Source organism: Lichenostomus cassidix, chromosome 4 (genome assembly GCF_008360975.1).
Source record: "Lichenostomus cassidix isolate B80296 chromosome 4, HeHo_3.0, whole genome shotgun sequence".
Taxonomy (NCBI): domain Eukaryota; kingdom Metazoa; phylum Chordata; class Aves; order Passeriformes; family Meliphagidae; genus Lichenostomus; species Lichenostomus cassidix.
Genome location: NC_139484.1, coordinates 48,387,550 through 48,405,526, shown reverse-complemented (window position 1 = coordinate 48,405,526; position 17,977 = coordinate 48,387,550). Strand labels below are relative to the sequence as shown.

General features: G+C 38.5%; 1 long non-coding RNA gene across 1 annotated transcript; it reads right to left on the bottom strand.

Annotated features, from left to right (window-relative positions):
- Positions 1-6,130: 6,130 nt before the first annotated feature.
- Positions 6,131-17,757, bottom strand: LOC146438427 (uncharacterized). The gene is made up of 4 exons (XR_014851764.1): positions 17,605-17,757; positions 12,516-12,610; positions 7,826-7,956; positions 6,131-7,519 (listed from the first exon to the last, which is right to left on the bottom strand). It is a non-coding gene; the product is annotated as an uncharacterized LOC146438427 (long non-coding RNA).
- Between the last annotated feature and the right edge of the window lie 220 nt (positions 17,758-17,977).

Below are 17,977 nucleotides of genomic sequence, written 5' to 3'. Positions count from 1 at the left end.
ACCATTACTGGGGACCTCCAAAGTCAATGCTTGGTTAAAAATCCAAACTACATGAATTTGGGTGAAAGTAGCAATGCTACTGCGATCAGCAGCACACAAAAATACACACAGTGTATTTTTGCCATGACAGGCACAGAGAGAAATGGATAGTTTACTCATTGACCCGGTGCAGCTGGTCAGGCTAGTAATGATTGCTTTGGAAAACAGCTCTCAGTCCTGCCTTTTCTGCCACATCCAGGTTGTACTCTCCTATATTAAAAGTCACCACAAACAACTCTCCAAAACAGTGGCAACCAATATTGTGCCTCTTACACAACCTGAGTGGTTTAAGTATGAAAAGTGAGGAGCTGCTGGCACACTGCTGTACTATCAGAGGAGAAAGTGGAGTTAAAGGATTTCTGAAGGGCAATCAGCTGTGTGGCAACATGCAGCACATGTGACCTGCCAACAAAAACAATCAGTGGCACAGACATGCACCAGGCTTGGGGACAAAAATGGAGAACAGGGACAATAGAAGGAAGCCAGAACAGTCCTTGCAGCAGAAAAAGGGGGGAAATTTACATTCATCAAGTGCCTCTATAGATTTGCTTTGTGAGAATGTGAAACAAAGGGAAATGCTTTGATGCTTTCAGGATCACTAAAAGCATCCTGGGAATCATTGTAATTGTTATCCCCATATTCCACTCAAACAATTAATGCTCTGCTTTCTCTTCACATTAGAAAGGAGTGGTTTGCTAGTTCTGTGGCAAACACAACTGTAAGTCCAGTCGTGATTATTACTGATAGATGCATTTTAAGGTTTTAGTTAACAACGAGCATCACTGCAGTGACTCCCACCAAACTAGCAAAGTCCTTACCCTCATGAATATGTGCATGCACCCATGTCTGTCATGATTTAAGGAATGCATAAGTGATTTAAATTGTTTTCAAGGACATGACTATACTTTTGGCTATGCCATAATTGTACTGTTCATGATATCAGAGCAAAAGTGCAAGGGCAAAAAAAAAAAAAAGGCTATGAGGCCACAGCATGAAACTGCCTTTCTTGATTAGCTAGTTGGGTATCTACCCAAAAAAAAATTGAAAAAAGAGGAAGGCGAGCAGGGACTTTTTGTGATTGTTACTTTGAGAACATCAATGCATGACTCATCTTGAGAAATCTGAAGATTAATAACTTTGCTCTTAAGAAAAACTTGAAAAATGAGGTCAGATACAGTTCAAACTGGTTAAGATTCCCCAAGAGTAAAGTTACAAACACAAATAAACCCAAGACCAAATATATTATTAATTACCTATCAGGGAGCTAAAGGGCACATAGTAAATGAAGATAATGAAAAACTATAGTAAATACACAGCAGTCATTGATCATTTTTGTGGGCAGGGGGTAGGGAGGGCAGAAGGAATTGGGACTCTGTTTTTGCACAGACCATTATGTAGAGATACTCCACTAAAATATACTAATCTTTCTTATTACAGCAAGAAATGCCAGAAGAAGACTCCACGCTGATGGTGATACCCATTCACTGCAAGAATCTGTATCAAAGAAGAATGCTTACAATATTCTTTTGCTCTGTATTAAAACCAAGCAGTTCTGGTTTGTTAGCTTTACCCAGTTTGTTACAAGCTTGGAGAATCTAACAACAGATATATATTTGATGTAATGTTTGTTCAGAAATTCAACAGAGTTGACTGTATCTAACATAAAAAGATGCAGGGGTCATTTCATTATTACTGTCATTCATCAGCAATGGTAATTTAAAATGATAGTCTATGAACTTACATTTGATTACCTTTAATTTGTGAAATTGAGTTAGAATCAAGCCAAACTCTGAGTTTATCTGACATTTGATGATGTCTTATCTTTCAAAATAAAACACCATATTATACTTATTTAGATCTACTTATATTTTTCTAAGTAATGAAAAAAGATGCTTTCTGTGTACATTCACATTTATTTTATATAATTAGAACATTGGTGATGAAAAATTTTGTCCAAACCCTAGACATATTTAGAAAACAAATTTAGCATCCTTATTTTTTATAAGAATCTAATGAGTAATTATTTTACAGAGGTGAAGGATTACTGATCCCAGACTTTTTATATCTACATATTTTAAAGGATCACTGAAGCAGAATCGCTGTTCTCAATAGACCCAAAAGCAACATGCCTGTAATATTTTAAGTGGAAGAGTGGAGCTATACTCAAATGAAGACACAATTGATCCCACTTTTCAGGCTGGAGACAAGGTGAGAGTTGAAACAATAAAAGTTATGAAAGGGGAATGAAATCGCTTTCTTTGTAGTCTGAACAGGGTGGCAGGCAAGTTTTGTTTCAGGAGACAGTAAACAAGAGAAGGGCTCCCAGAAAAATGAGTGTGAGGAAGATAATGGTTCACATCCATCCCTGAGTGTCAACTAGACTTTGAAGTAGGACCAAGGCCCTGCATTTCCCTAGGCACATTAACCCAGGCAGAGAAACTGGAAAATATCTAATTACCCTGGTTTGAAAAAAAAGTGCAGCTATAAGGCAATCTTCAAAAGCCATGCAATTCCTTCACAATAATATCAAACGTAGGTCCACTTTTTTTTTTCCCTTTCTTATTTTCAAATGCCAGCATTTCAATGCCCAGACTATATGTGTGTGCATGCAGTTATTAGGATGCAACAACACCATATTTACACCTCCAGATCCCACCTGTTTCCAGCCTAAGATTCTTGCATGAAACATATCAGAAGTCAGGAAGAAAAGATGCCAAATCCACTGGATCTTCAGTTTCCTACTTAAACATCCACAACAGTTTCACAATATTTTACACTCCTCAGGATCTTGGGCAGCCAGACATGGGGAAATTCCCAGAACCCCTTCAGAATGGCAGATGTGCAGATGCACCCTCCTTACATATCTCCTCCCCCAAAACCGTGGTGATACTGCCTGTTGAGGCAGAGGCAGCCCAGCCTCCTATTTTCTTCCTTTTTAGTTCAAGACTTGCACAGCTCTATAAGGATCACTCCCAGCCTGGCTGCTCTGTGGTTATCCCTTGTGACTATGTCCTGCTTCCACCTGATCAGGTAACTAAACAAATAAACGTTCACAGTGACACATGCTAAAAGTTCACCCTTTTGATTAAGGAAAGAGAGGACCTGACATTATCACCTAGTCTGGCATGGAAAGCTTCCAGAACAAGCTCTGGCTTTGCCTCACCCATTCTTTGAAAAGGGGATTTGTCTGTCTCAATCTGACTGAAGCAATTCCTGACTGTAACAACTCTGTGTGTGGCAGGACCAACATAAACTTATTCCCAGTGAAGTGGTTGCTAATGCATCCTTTGACCATGTGATAAAGTAGGCAGATAAGACAAACTTCACCTCAGTAAGATTCTGCTATTTTTTAAACTGGATTTCGGAGCTTGTCAGGCTCATATAACCAGTAGGCAGAAGAGCATATGAAGAATATGACTGGAAGGTTATATATTCTGCAAACTGTCATGTCAACTTTCACGAGCATGGCTCTGGGAGCTCTGAGGATGAACTGAGGAAGCCACACAAAAAGACTACTTCGGAGGCAGTGAAATTCTGGACTCATATTTAAAACCAAACTTTGATAAAGTACAGATTTGATATTTTCTATGTGGTTTGGAGGCTGCTTCCATCCCACAGTTTAATGCACATCTAATTAAAGAAGTTGTAGTGTGACAGTCTGTGCCGGAATGCAAAGCTCTACCAGAGCTGGACATTGAGCATTTATAAAAGAGAGCAAGGCAAAAAGCACAGTAAAAGTATCCAGTTATTGGGATGCCAAATAACTGTATATTAATTCCTTACGTATGAATGTCAAATGCTTTTAGCATCGGGCCATTTTCCAGTTTATTACAGTGCCCAGCTTGGTAAAGGAAAGGCAATATGTCTTGGTCTAACAAATAGCTAATGAGAGAGGGAAAAAAGATCACTGTGACACTGTACAGTTTGAGAAAGAGACATGAGGACCAAAGATAATGACCAAACCACCCAGCAAAACCTAACCAGATGGAAGTTATTGGATAAACCTGGTATGAATAAGGCCAAAATCCTACAGAGAGTTTTGCACTTGCTTAACTTAGAGCATGTAAGTTGTCTATTTGCTGCCATTGTTCCCTGGCTTTACTTGCAATCCAACTACCCTGGAAGTACAAAAGTGTTTGTTGGCAGAAGTGTAGGAGTGAAATCAAACCCATGCAGAGAACTTGTCACAGAATCTGGTCTGGACAGAGTACTAGGGTAAGACAAATGAACGATGAGAAAAAACTTCCATGGAAAAGAAGCAAGGATACAGACGAAGATATGCCAGAAGGATGAATACCTTTTAGTAATGAAACAGACCAATATACAGGTAAGGTACAGGGAAACTCACATGCTGAATAGATAGGCAAACTACCTTTTATCCATAGTTAAATATTTATTATCAGGCACAGTCAATTTATTTGGGCTGCCATTTCAGTTTCCTTTGCTTAGTTGCACTCTTCTGTTTGTTTAAAAATGCTGCACAAAGTAATAAAAAGCTAAATAAACCTATACACTCCCTTTCAAGCGTAGTTATGTCTCTTCTACTTGGATTTGTACAGCTGTTATGTACTCGATTGCTAATGACTGACAGCTGAAACTCAAAAGATTTGCTATAAATGAATACTCAACACCAGGACTTGGAAAACACTGTCTAATTACTTGTAGACTTTTTATTCCTTGAAGAACGAAGAATAAATCAATTGATTTATTCTCTGAAAAATATCTTGTATTTGACCTGTTGTGCAGTAGTGTAGACAAAGGGAAGCTCTCCTGTCAAATGATCCCAGGCTATTTTTCTTTAGTACAAGTTTGAGGGAAAGGCACTCCTTGTTCCTGCAGCTCCCCGTGCTGGACAAGCAGCAGAGCTGCAGGGAGAAAAAGGAGAGAGCTGTGCTGCAAGTGATTGCTAGGACCAGTCATTCTCCCGAGCTGAACAAAACCTTTTGACATTTAATGAAGGGAAATGCCTGAAAATATCTGCAGACATAAAATAAGGCAGTTGTATACCACTGGTGCTTATGGAAGAAAAAATATTGCCTTCTGGCTTGCACGCTTGTTAGATACCCTGAGATGATCCTATAGCAAGAAAAAATAGGGCAAAATGCACTGATAATTACAGTGATACACATATTAGTCAGTACCAGTCCAGACATTTAGTTTCACAGCACTCTGATGACTAATTGAAAAAACAGCTGAAAAGTCAGCATCCATCTTACAGCTATTGATCTTGCAGTAAATGTTATCATGATCTGTGGGACCCCAAATGTTGATGCTTTTACCCATTCAGCACTCTGAATCTGAACAGTTAAGTTTCAGTTAATGACCTGCATCTAGGAAAAAACAGGGTCTGAGAAGCTTGCGTCTCAATTAGCACCATGATTTCTGCTCTATCTGAGAAACAGCAGAACCATGGGCCTTTTTCTTTAACATTTAAATTAATTTTAATGAAAAGGTGGTGAAAGTGTGGAGCTGCCAGTCCTGAAGATCGGCATGCATTATTTGCCCAGAGGAAAAAAGTATCCAAAAACTAGCCTTAGCTATGACATAGGATATTACAAAATTTTCATCAAATTAGTTTTTCATTTGGAAAACAACATACAAAGCTACTGAAGCAGGAAATCTAAAACACTGCTAGTAGTTCAGGTTTTCCCATCTTACATGTCCTTTTCAGATATTCAAATATGTAGAAACCCTCTTCCTTCATGCCTGCTAGTCTGAAGTCCTCACACAAGCACTCTTTCTGTGATAGAGCTTTCAATGCTTTTGTTCTCCAGTGTCATCATGCTAGAGAACATTATTGTGTTTACCAGGACACTGCCGGTGCATGATGAGTTTCTCTGCAGTTGGTAGTATCTTTTGGCCTATTTTTGCTTCTTTCTTCTTCACGGGTCTACAAAATCTAATTTAAATTCTAATTAAAATGGGTCCTTGACTGCTGTATAGCTGGGCATATTCATCCCACCAGAGACACAGAAGAAAAGATATATGATGCTAACTATATATTTTTTTCTGCTGGTTTTGTTGTATTTATTAGCCACTCAGCACTTTAATGTTTTCATGTATTAATGAGATTTGAATAGAAAATGCCCTTGTAAAACTGCAAGGGGAGGATGCATTTTATAAATTTGATGTTAAAATGTTTCATACACAGCATGCTGAGGAATATTTAAATGGAATGATGACTCTTTCACTCTAAATAAGACCAAGCTCTAAGTACTTTCATTAAAAGCCCCCAGCACAATGTGTGATAGAAGTCGTACACAAAGTATTCACAGAAAAAAATACCAGAGACTGACAGTGCATACAGCTCCCAAAAGTATGCTACCCTCTGAATGTGTGTCACTCTCAGTTCTGCTGGTGGAAGAAAATATATGGGCGTTTTCTATCATCTATGCAACACCCCCCAGTTTAACTTGAACTGCCTTGTGCAACAGTTTAAGTTGAGCCATCAGACTTTGCACTGATATGGCCGTGGAGAGCTCAGGTGCCATTACACCAGTGATATCTGATACAGAGGTGATAAGAAATCCTAGGATAAGAGGTGTGGTGAAAAGGCATTAGCTCTAACCTCTTTGTCAAATGAATAAATGTTTTAAGCTTAGGTTTACTTTTGTGATGGACTAACATTGTATGCCCCTACCAACTATTGGTAGTATAGAAGGGTTAAATAAATGGAGAAGCACAGGCCAGGAAAATGTAGCTGTAGGTCCCTTCCCACTTGTTCTGGTTGCTTGTTAAGAAATACTGAACTTTGTCCAAAAGTCAGCCAGTAACACGTAGAGCCAATAAAGTGAATGGGTAAGGACATTCCCGGTGCAACAAGGGATCCTCAGTCTAGGTTAGCCTTTGAAAGTACAGCGAGAACCTGCAGTGTCCTACGCGAATCCACACACATCACATACACGAGAGCACCTTTATTACACCGTCCCCAGGGGGTTTAACGCAGGAATTCCCCGTGCCATTGTGCCCTACTGTCTCTGCTCACCAGGCTCCCCTACAGGGCCAGAGTACGGCAAACCCTGCCTGGCAGCACTGCGAGGAAGCTCGAAGCGCCTGTGCCACTGCCCGCGCTCGGGCTGCTGGGAAGCGGAGAGGAATCCCGCAGAATGCCCGGCGGGAGTGGCGGGGCTGGGCCGGGAGGTGGCAATGCCGAGCCGGGCACCGGTGGCTCCAACCCCCGAGGGCACGGGAAGCATCTCTTCCAGGGGGTACAGCTCCGTCTGCATCCAAGCTACTGACAGCTCCAGCGTGCCCGAGCGTGTGCGGGCTGATTTACTGTATGCATTTTGGGATGCACCACTCTGCAGATGGTCGCTTTGCCCCCCAGCAGTCTGAATGAACCGATTAATAGAGAGCATTTGACTCCACAGCATCTCCTTAATGCCTGAGGAGTTTTCTGAACCAGATAATGATGCTGCTTTATGTGATTGAAGGTGGTATTTTTTCATAGCAATTGAAGTGATGTCAGTGGATCAGGAACCTAGCAAAAACCTAGCAAAAACCAAAAAAAGACTGGTATGAGAGGCTTAGAAAGGCTCTGATTAAATTAAGCTTAGCTAGAGAAAAGCTTAATGATTTTTGTCATATTTAAACATTACATTCCAAACACAGAGAAGTTGCATCTGCAATATTCAATGAGGAACTGAATGAACACTAACACCAGAAATCATGTTAATTCAGTTGCAGATGAAGTTTGAGCTCTGGACTTCATGAGTTGGCCCTAACTCTGTTTTAACCATGTGCTATGTCTCCAGTCATGATTTCTTAACAGTGAGCAAGATCTTACCAAAGTGTGTGCTTTTGTGTTCTCAGAGATCAGAGATGTCATTCATTCCTTTGATCCCACAAGTTCAAAGAGTAGGGGATATTTTCTTATTTGACTCCAGGGCTTGGATTCCAATGGGGAGAGATATAACACTAGAACAAGGAGAATTTGGATATGTAGAATTAATGCAATCAGATAACTAATACGTCTGATGAAACATTGCCAAATTGACAATGTCTTCTACTGAATTATTATACATGTTTTGTATGGTAAATTCAGTGTAATGTTACAGAAGTTTATTGTAATGTTCAATTAAAAACATTCTGGCAAAGTTCAGTTTGGCAGTACTGCTTTTCCTCTGGAATTCTTCTCGTGCTAAGAAATAGAGGACAGTATGTTTCAATATACTTCCATTTACTTCCATTCAGGTATCAGGATGTAACAGTGGCCTCAGTTCTGCAAGATAAACTGAAAGAGTCTGAACACTGCTAGGAAGTAGCAGAACCATAGGAAATTCAGCACCAGAATCAGATCAGGTTTTAGCTATTACTAACTGTTCTCTTGGCTGAAACTATAACACAGTTCACTACCAGAAATCCTTCAGATGAGTGGAGTAGCCCCTTCCCCCACAGAAATCCTTTCCATACATTCTGTGAGCTTTCACATTATCTTTAATGTGATAAAAATTACTGCTGAGCCAAAGCAGCCAAGTGTCAGAACTGAAATCTGTAAAAAGAGTATGAGATTCTTGCTGTCAGTTCTGAACGGATCATTGGACTCCATGCAATACAAACCTGAGAGATTAAATCTGGAAGATTTCTTAGGAGAAACCCAATTTCTATTTAGAAGGCAATGTTCAGGTTCCTCATTGGAATATCACTGAAATTACCATTATTAATTGTTTCTCATTCTCACTGGTACACCTCAAGTAAAAAATTGCAATAATTAAGTAGTACGAATCTGATGGGTGAATATCCTCAGGCAAAAGTAAGATACTCTTCATTTGTTCTCAAAACCTTTATTAGTTTTTCTAACTGCCAGTCACCTGAATACATGAATTAAGAAAATATGCAATTCCATGTAACAAAGACATTTTTAATTCAAACTGTGTGAGCTAATGTAGTATTTTGCCTGCCCAGGGCTTGCTATGATGAATAATACACTGCTGAGTCTAAGTGGAGTTGTTTTGAATGAACAAGACAGGGATTTAATAAATTAGAAGAGAAATATTAAATAATTGAGGACTCTTTCTGTAACTTAAATATAAACCTATTGGAGCTCTTGTTTCAGAAAGGAAAAAAGTTGCTTAGACTTGCATCCCTTCATTTTCCTCTCACTGATACTTGTACAGATCAAGGGAAATTCAGAAGCCCATACAAACTGCTGTCAGGAAAAACAAAATCTTCAAATTGCCAATAAACACATTGGTATCAAGCAATCAGTGTTTCATTCACTTATGTAGAAAGATGAAAACTCCAGGCCCTGCAGTGCTTCTATGACGATTAACAATATCACTGAAGGTTTTAACAAGTGAAAGAATAGAGGAGCAACAACCTCCCATGTAATTTTGCAAGTTAATGTCATTATATTCTTTGCTAGCATAATGGAATGAGTGCTTCACAAAGAATTTAATATATGTAAAGCTTTGGAAAAAGGTGATTATGATAAATGAGAATACACTCTCTGTCTAAATATAGATATTTTTTAGTGTTTTCCTGTTAGTTTTCTTGCAGTATTTTTAATATAAGTGTTGTTTCTCCTATGAAAAGCAGTACATCTAATTCCAACAATCTCTACGGAAACTCTTAATGTTTGAGAGCAATTACTAAGTTGTGAAATGCTAATGTACACAGTGTTCTTTGGCTTGAACCAGACTAGCATACAGATGCAGAATCAGTGAAATTTTAAATGGAAGCCTGATGGCTGTTTTGATCTAGGACAGAGAAGCACACTGCAATTTCTGTTCAGGGAAGTTTTGCTTGGAAAGCTAATAGGATCACAGCAGTGCACAAGAGCTTTCAGTATCTCTAGCTATTAATATTAACAAATTTAACCGCTTAGAAAGTGCAACCTTATAATGAATATCCACTGAGTAATGCAAAAAAAGCAAACAAGCCATAAAATCACATGCAGGAAAGACTAAGGCCAGTTCTCAATTAGAACAGGTAGAGCTGCATAAATCCTTTTATGCTAAAACCATGGGGAAGAAAATGATCTTCTTATATCCATGTTGGCCATCCAAATATTGGATTGATGTCTTTGTCCTGCATGGAAAAAAAAACCAACCAAACTATCAGCAGCCTGTAAAACTGTTTTTCTGAGCTTGTAGCTTGTATGTCTTTGACAGTGATCACTTGCATGAGGCACATGCACAGTTCCTTGCCTTAGAGGCTATTATTAGGTGCATGAAATCAGTTGTAAGGCTGTGTTTTCTAAAGCCTGCCCCATTTCTTAGAGAACTTAAACACTGCAGGATAGAGGCTGGGGAAATGCCAGACTTTATAACAGGTCACAGCTGTTCTTCACTCCCTGAAAGAAACCGGGCTTAAAGTAAGGAACACAAAGAGAGGAAAGGATAGGCACTGTGAGGACAGGCTCCAAGCCCTAGGAGTGTTCTATCACACAACAAAAAGACAACTTTAAAAGTCATTGGGGTATGCAGGTTACCTGTTTTACAGACAAAAGTTCTAAAAAAAGCCAGTAATCTAAGATGTGTCAGAAGGCAAACAATTGTAACCTGCTTCTGGTTTCAGGTTATGTCCTGAGCAACATGGAATTTCAGCAAAATACCAGAACACAAATGTGATTAAAAACCACTGTTTCTCTTCTTTATCCTCCTTGCTTTAATGAACACTCTTATGTTGCCCCTGCTTGTTGAGTGAATTGAATTCTTTTAATCTTTGTTTGGGAGGACTGTCTCATTTCTGTTTGTTCAAGAACATGAAAATGCAACTGTGACTTGCCAGGACTAAGAATGTGCCTTTTCATTATCTCATTTTGCTAGGTATTGGTGAGAACACAATGGTCATACTAAAAAACTTGTCAATTCACGCTGTTAACAGATTATTTTATCATTATTGCTGGAAAATTGTGACAAAGTACTCAGAAGGGAAAAATGGACAATTTAATGCAAACACACTTATCAAGTGAATTGCAAGTGGTAAAAAGCAATAAATAGGAGCACAGTGTGTTTCTTATGGCTGTGACTGCATAATTGATCAAGCAATCTCATTCTCAGGCAATGATCTGATGATGCAGATGCACTGCCATAATAGCTGCATTGAAATTGCAATGCTTAAGAAACACTTTTCACAAATCTGCTTCACATGAAATACATTTGAGAGAGAATTGATTGATCTTGTGAATAGGGCTGAGAATTTTGAGACTTAAAATGGTTGGCAGCATTCCAAGGAGAGTTAGGCTCATGGATTTCTCTGCAATATTCTTATCTGCAGAGCAGTGCCAGAGATTTCTGAAACAGAAATCAGCTTCATCAGCAGAGAAAATTGCATACAGGCACTGTGCTTTTAATCAGAAAGGTGTCTATAGCCCGCATGTGTATCTTAACTTGCAAAGTCAGCATATTGACGTTCAAATGAGACTTAAATCTTGGTTACTATGTTACTTAGTTTCCAGTAGGGAAAGAAAGTAGGAAAATCCTCACAAAGATGCTAGTTTTCTGCCTGATCCTGTAAAATCTACTGGATTGCAACAATGACCATAACAATAAAAACAACAATAACAACATTAACAACAGCAACATATGCCAAGGGTATCGATCTCTGTCTTTTTAAGCTCTGCACTTTTTATTTATAACACTGCCTAACACACATTACAAACTTTTAAGAGACACATGAAAATAGTCTGGGCTGGAACGTGCGCTGTTAGATGATAGTGAGTCACAGGGAAGACTAGTGGAATGCAAGACTCATCTGCTAAATCACCCATTCTTACAGTGTACCCACTATAAACAGGCAGAGCTGTAAGAGCTTTTTGATCTGGCAGACAGATACTCTCAGTTTTGTTAGAAAGGGGCTGGAGACTCATTTGCAGATGGAAGAAATATGAAAACTGGAATTCCCCTCCAGAAAAAGGAGAGAAAATTAACCAAGCTCAAGAAGATACTTGGGCATATCACTGATTATGCTGACAACAAAATTAAACACAATAAAGGTGTGTGGTGGAGGGGCTTGTGGGCATTAGCAGCATGTTCATTTGGTTTAGAGTACAGATACCTTAATGCCTTATTTAGAGTTTACCTTGGCCTTGACACAGACTTACAGAGCAGAGACAAGGTCAGGGGAGAGATTTGGGCAGCAATGAATTTGGATTTTAGGGAGAACTAGCAGGCACAAACTTGTGGTCTCTCTAACAAACTGCCATCATAGCAAGAGGGGTATCAACAAGAGTGTGAAACTGTTGTGGAAGGGAACATGTACAACCCTACAACACCAGTCCTCCCACATTTAACTTAACATTTCCTTGTGAATGGAATGAAATTAATTTGGAACAATGGGTACAACGAACTAAGGCTCTCAAAACTGACACCACATGTGGATATTACCTGGGCAGAGGCATGGGTCAAGAAAGCCTGATCCTGCATGACTGAACTCAGTAGAAGTGTTTAAATTTAGCTCAGTGGATGCAAGTTGTGAGAGGAAAGGCTGATGGGACCCCAGGAGCCTAAATCTGTCTTGATGTCTAGTGTTACCTGTGCAGGGGTGCTGGAGAAGAACAGAGAGTCTCATTTCTTCACATCTTCTCAAGTTGTCCTAGACATTCAGGTTATTCTCTGAACAAGACAATCTAAGTTATAGAAGAAAGGAAGAAAACAGACAGCACAAGTGTTGAACACCACTTTAGACATGTTCCACAAAATATGTTCTAACAAGGCAGGTTATAATTTAATTTTGCAACTGTAGGGCTGTGAACAAATCTTTTGAGGCTTGATTCATTATGCATGTATAGCTTCAGGGCTTTCCATTCTGTATAGGTGTGCTTACCTATGTACAAGATGAAAATTAAAGGAGCTGTTTATGTCACCAAAATCAGAATGTGCTGTCCCTGAAAGGTGAAAGAATGTTTTCTCTTATATCTTGCCAAACCACATAGCTCCTGCTTTTTGGTGTCATATTATCTGACTGTACTTTACTTCTCTGTACTGTATCTCCTTTATCTTCCTGGCAGACATCTTTGCAATTTTATTAGTATTTGCATAAGTGAACATTGTCTTGCACAAATAGTTTCTATGGAATGTATGGAGTACTTTTATTTTTCTTGGTAAAGAATAAACATTGGCAACTGAGGTGACTTATATATTAAATACTTACATTTGAACTGTAATTAGATTACATGTGGAAATATTTGTACTGGTAATTGCTCTCCTGTTATTAACTTCCAGTAATAATATTTTAAATATATTATGTAAAAATATATAGATTTATTTTAAGAGTATCTGAAAGGTTTGGGGTTTTTTTGGTATGAATATGTCCAAGTCTAGATTGGCTAAATGATATTATTTTGATAATTATCCATGTATGCCAACAGAAATTTATGCCTCTCTGTCTGTGAAAAGTATTTGTGAACAGAAAATCACTCTTTAATCTTAATGTTAGCAGTAATGATTACTATATTAGCTAGAGGTCATAATCATTAGAAATAAGGACCTCAGCTTTGCGTCTTCTTGGTAAATAAACAACAGAAATACATTTATGTAACCTGTTCTCTAATGAAATGGAAAAGGAATGTTTTATTAATATCCTAGCTGCTGTGTTCTTACAAAATGTCAATGATAATAATATTTGAAGACTTGGAAATCTAAGGTCATGAGTGACAAAAATGTTAATTACTGCTGCAATGATTTTTTTGCCTTGCTTCTGTGTGACTGAAAACTCCACTATTTTGTTCTTCTCTTTCTCTGATAGCCTCTGGCTAGAAATTTTGGCTCTGTTTCCCCTGTCTCTTACTCCTATTACCCGTGAAGCAGCTCATATTCCTCCAGTCCTTTTTCAAGCCCCTACACATTTTATTAATAGCAACTATTCTGGTGCCTGATTTCTTCCTAAACTTTCCTTGACATCAGCTTTCCCTTGTCCTCCACACTTCCAATTGCTAAAATAATGCTTTAGTTATCCTACTGTTTTCTACCAGGGCATTTGTTAGTTTCAAGACAATTCTTGTCTGTTGCTCAGTGCTATTCTGAGTTACAGTCCTCCCAGCTGTAAAATAAATGGTCAAAAGAGTGAATAAGGCAAATTTATAACATTCCATATCAAATCAACTTGTTTTGCTCCTTATTATAAAGCCCAGTACAAGATTTCTTGTAAGTGTAATGAGATAAAAATTAAATAAAATCTAAGTTGTTAAGTATAAGGTATATCTGGGCAACCTTTCGAGTGAACAGTTGATCATTCTGCAGCCATTAGCAACTTTTGGACTGATTTGGCCATTACCTGTAAAAATAAAGTTAAATAATCTAGAAAAACGAAATGTAAAAAATGGGTTTTGAATGGACTCCTTACATTTTTGACTGGATTCGCAAATTGACTAGAAAAGCAAAGGAGGAAGATTTGTTCATCACCTGTATTTCCTCTGTCTGTTCAATGCTCTCAGCTGATGTTAGAGTGCAAGCAACTGTTTGTGTATGCTTGAATGGTTGAAGATTTAAAGTTGAAGTTATTATACTGAATTCAGATTAATTTCTAACTCTAATGAAAGACACTCTGCTCTAGAACTTAAATCTTTCACTTCTGAAGCAGGAAAGCTGCCCCTAACCAGGATACTGGTGAATATTTCAAAAATTTACACTAAAATGTAACACTTCAACAAGAAGGAAAGACATAAAAGCAAAAAAGGAATTTAAGGTAACATCTCATGTTTTTTCTCCATTATAGCTCCTTAAGGGTTTTAAGTTTAACACATGGTACTTGTTAAGTGGTTTGAAAAATGAATCAAGGACATCCTTGGGTCAAATGAACTATTACAGTGAGTATCAGTTTTGAACAATTAAATTTTTAAACATATCTGCAACAAAATTATTTTCAGTTTCACTTAAACCACAGTTACTCACAGAATGATTAAAAGACACAAAACTGGTGAAGTCTTTGTTCACTTACCAACTCCTGGTTACTGTATAATAGGCCTGTTTACACATTAATTCTGCAACCTGTGTTGGGTCAAATAAAAATGGCAACCTTTCTCACATAATTAATCTACTCTGAAAGAGCTATCAAAACAGAGCAACACCACACAGGGTCAGGTTTCATGGCCACCAATAACAGTGTGGTGCTAAATACAGTTGTGCCTGTTACACATGGCATCCTGGTATATAATGTTAATGACCTCTTACTTGCTTTAAGTAAATTATTTACTGGTCTTTCATTATGAAGAACTTCACAAGCCAGTAAACCCAAGTTCCTGTGAATTCAATGAGAAATCAAAATTTATACAATGTAAAAGACTTGAAAAAAGAATTGAAACTCCTGTGATCTCCTAGGCTTTGCTATACCATGTCAGAATCTTCCACTTCACTAGACAAATCAAATATTTGGTGTTTCTTGACTTTTTTGAGAAATTCCGAGTTTCAGAAATCAGCATGGACAGTATCAGCAGGTAGTCATGCTTGTGGGCATGACCAGTTTGGTAGATTTTGGTCTTTTTGCCTCTGCATAATTTCTTATACTTGGATTGTAATTTCAAAATAAGAAGGGTATGAAAGAATGTTGCTGTATGGATGAATAATTGCCAAAAAGATAGTATGGGAAGGTGTGAAGGGAAGTCATCAGTGGAGTTTTTTTGTAATTTATATAGTGACTTTTGTTTTGTTCAGCAACAATCTGGAAAGGGAAAGCAGCAATGAAATGTGATAGTTTGCCAATACATAAAAATATTCAGAGTAGTGAGGATGAAGGAAGGCATTAGAAATGAAGTCAGAAAGACCTTATGATACAGAGTGAGTGGTCAGATAAAAATCAGAAAAATTATGTTCACAGGAAAAAAAGATCCATGGCTTCAAATATAGGCAGGTGGACTCTGAGATGAAAGCTGTCATTCAGGAGCAAGATCTCATTCCCATAAAAGTCTCAATGCACTGTGCCATCTTCAAGCCACCAAGTTCAAGTTTTACCATATCCAGTCCTTGAGTAGTACTAGCTATAGTTTAAAACACTAGCTTACACAGAACAGGCTAATGGCTAATGGTTTCAATAAAACAATTTACCAAATTAGACATTATTTAGCCTAACAAACACACTCAAGTATTACAAGTTGTGCTGGAAGGAAATGAGATTTAACCTTTTATTCTCATTCTTAATGTTCTACTCTAACTTTGTCAGCAATTTGTTGATGCACTGCCTAGGGTGCTGAGCCTGTAAGCTGGTAAGCCACTTCAGCTCGCATCAAATTAACCCTAATGAGATTGCTCTGCTTCCAGAGCATGCTAAGCTCTGGGAGGAAAGGGCCCGGATGGAACAGAATATTGTTTCCTTTTTTCTCCATCCATAAGTAAGTTAAAAGCATGTTGGCTAAAAAGTCTAACTTAAAATATGAAGGATTTTTAAGGGGGCTTTCTGTGAGGGGACGGTAGCTCAAAATGTCACAGAGAAAAAAGGAAATGAGACAGTTGTGCTAATATACATTTATTTCTTTCAAAAGACAAATAGCTCTAGGTACTGAAAATTCTTAGCAGAACTTTTATCAAAACAAACTACTTCAACGTGAAGGTGAAAGATTAGGATACAGAAATGAAATCGTCATTGGGCAGCAATTTCCAGTTGAGTCTTCTAAAAAGAGCCGCCATATCTGTTTAAACAAAATGATATAAACAGCAAAAAAAACTTTCCATCTATATTGTAGCTAGCATAGTGCCCTATTGATCCATACAACCTATTAATCACGTATTCCACTCCTTCATGAAGAAGGATTCAAGATTTGTTTGAACTGCTATGTGCAAAGTTTACCCAGACTATTTGGCTTGCTTTGTAACTAATTGCTGGTGTCAAAATCACAGCAGCCACACTGGAGACTGTAGCAGATCCAGACCAGAAAGGTCTTTATACCATCAGCAAACTAAGCACTGTTTTTAACTTTCCAAATTTTGTAGTCCTGATGCACGTGATTGCATAGCATCTTGGTTTGCTTGGATATGTGATAAGATTGATACCAGAAAGGGAGCTGGCTAGCACCCAAATTTTTGGCAGGAATAACAAGCACTGGCTTGTGTGCTTCAAATGCAGCTTGTTCCCAAAAACTCTGTAACCTCACAATCTGTAAGAACATGGATGTACTAAGGTTTGTGCTGAGCTTTATTAAATGTGCAGCCAACCTATATGAAAGCACCGGTTACCTAGCTTTTGTGCAGAAGAGTCTGTACTTCTGTCTTCCCTCTGTGAGGGCACTTGTACCTGTGCCAGATGCTTTTGTGAGGTGCCAGGCAGGATCTTGTTGGAGAAATGACACTCCAAAAGTCATCACAGATTTTAACTGAATCACAGGGGTTCTTCCCTTATTCATGAGAATTTAAAGATTGTCCAGACAACATTGATGTAACAGGAACAAACTTTTTAGGGAAAAAGCAGATTTCAGGTTTTTGACAAAGGTTATGGCTGATTTATTGATTATTGGAATACTTTCAATAAATGCTTTTTTCCCCTCCACCCTCTTTTTTAAAAAATAAAAATCTGGAAACAACTTTAAAACATGTCCAATTATGTTTTCAAACTCTGAATAAGAGCAGAGGTTGAGACAGCTAACACATTATAAGATTACGCTGCCAATTTCAAGTGCAAGTGAAAACCCAGCACCTTATCTGGGGCTACTCCTGTACTTGGGGATTTCCAGTCCTGTCACTGGTGGCGTTTCGATGTTGAGAGGAACGTGAGTGTTGGTACCACTTGGCTGTAAACGTGCTCATGGGGTTTGTGAGAATTAACGCTGTTGGGACCTTTTTTTTTTTTTTTTTTGTAACAAAAGGGTTTAAAAAACCCCCAAAAAACAAACATCAAACCAAAGCTACAAAAAGAGCGTGGGAGGAGCTCTCGCTCCCGCGACAGGGCTTTTCTTAGAGGTCAGTTCAGGAAAACCTCTTGGCAGCACTCCTGTGCCACGGCCCCGGTGCGTGCCGTGGCCAGGGCGTCCTGTGAATCCCGGAGGATGCCCACGGGGCGGGAGGGGCTC